Source organism: Pteropus vampyrus, unplaced genomic scaffold (assembly GCF_000151845.1).
Source record: "Pteropus vampyrus isolate Shadow unplaced genomic scaffold, Pvam_2.0 Scaffold2947, whole genome shotgun sequence".
Classification (NCBI taxonomy): Eukaryota; Metazoa; Chordata; class Mammalia; order Chiroptera; family Pteropodidae; genus Pteropus; species Pteropus vampyrus.
Genome location: NW_011891728.1, coordinates 742 through 1757, shown reverse-complemented (window position 1 = coordinate 1757; position 1016 = coordinate 742). Strand labels below are relative to the sequence as shown.

The window sequence follows — 1016 nt, the reverse complement described above, 5'->3', positions numbered from 1 at the left end:
TGGGCGTGGAGCCGCACACGCTGGGGGCGGGGCGGGTTTCCACACTCACCGCCGCCATGACTTGGCCTGACACAGCATCTGACTCTTCCGAAGTGTAGACGCTGCCAACACGCTGTGTGCACGTGCAAACTTTCCCGCCGCCATTAGTGAGGTAGCACGTTCGGCAGAACGGGGGCGACTTCATGTACTCCCATGTGGGGACAGCGTCCCTTGTTTGCTGGGCCCCATCCTCTGCTCGGCCAGCTCCTCGAGCTGCTGTCATTGCCCATCGTGGATGAGAACAGCTTTGTTTATTTTTATTTTACTTATTTAATTAAATCAATTAATTTGTTTTTCAGGCGAGGGAACCCTTGGTTGACCTCACGGATTGCAAGGACCTTGTCAGTTTATAATCCCTTATTTTTTAGGCCTACAGCACCTGGTCTTCCCGGGTGGTCTCCCATCCAAGTACTAACCAGGCCCGACCCTGCTCAGCTTCCGAGATCAGACGGGATCGGGCGTGTTCAGGGTGGCGCGGCCGTAGACGAGAACAGCTTTGGGACACACTCTTAAACGGGGATGTGCTGGGCACGCCTGAGACATCAGGTCCCCAAAATATCGAAAGCGGAGCGAGGGAGAAGGATGCACCAGGCTAGTGTCAGGGAAAGCGAACGCGAACGCGCGCAGGCGGACGTCACACGCTCGGGGCACACAGCGTCCTCGCCTGCAGAGGGCCGACCGTGCGCCTCTCCCGCTCCGTGTTCCGCACGTCTCTCCTGGCGGGTGGGCCCGGCGCTGGCGGGCGAGTCTGCAGCTCAGGGGTCGGTGCTGTGGCCGCCTCGAGAGCCGAACTCGACACGGAGCTGCACCCTGTCGGAAAGAGGTTCGTCACTTCGTGATAAAAAGGGACAGTCGAACGGTGAGCCGGAATCCCGGAGCTCACGGCACTCCGCACATCACCCCAAAACGTGTGCGATAAGAGCGGACAGAGTTATGGGGAGAAACGGGCACCCAGCAGCCGAGGGGACGTCGCCCGT

General features: G+C 59.4%; 1 non-coding gene across 1 annotated transcript; it reads right to left on the bottom strand.

Moving 5' to 3' along the window:
• Nucleotides 1–406: 406 nt before the first annotated feature.
• LOC111734654 lies at nt 407–525 on the bottom strand. Its single transcript, XR_002778536.1, has one exon. It is a non-coding gene; the product is annotated as a 5S ribosomal RNA (ribosomal RNA).
• Between the last annotated feature and the right edge of the window lie 491 nt (nt 526–1016).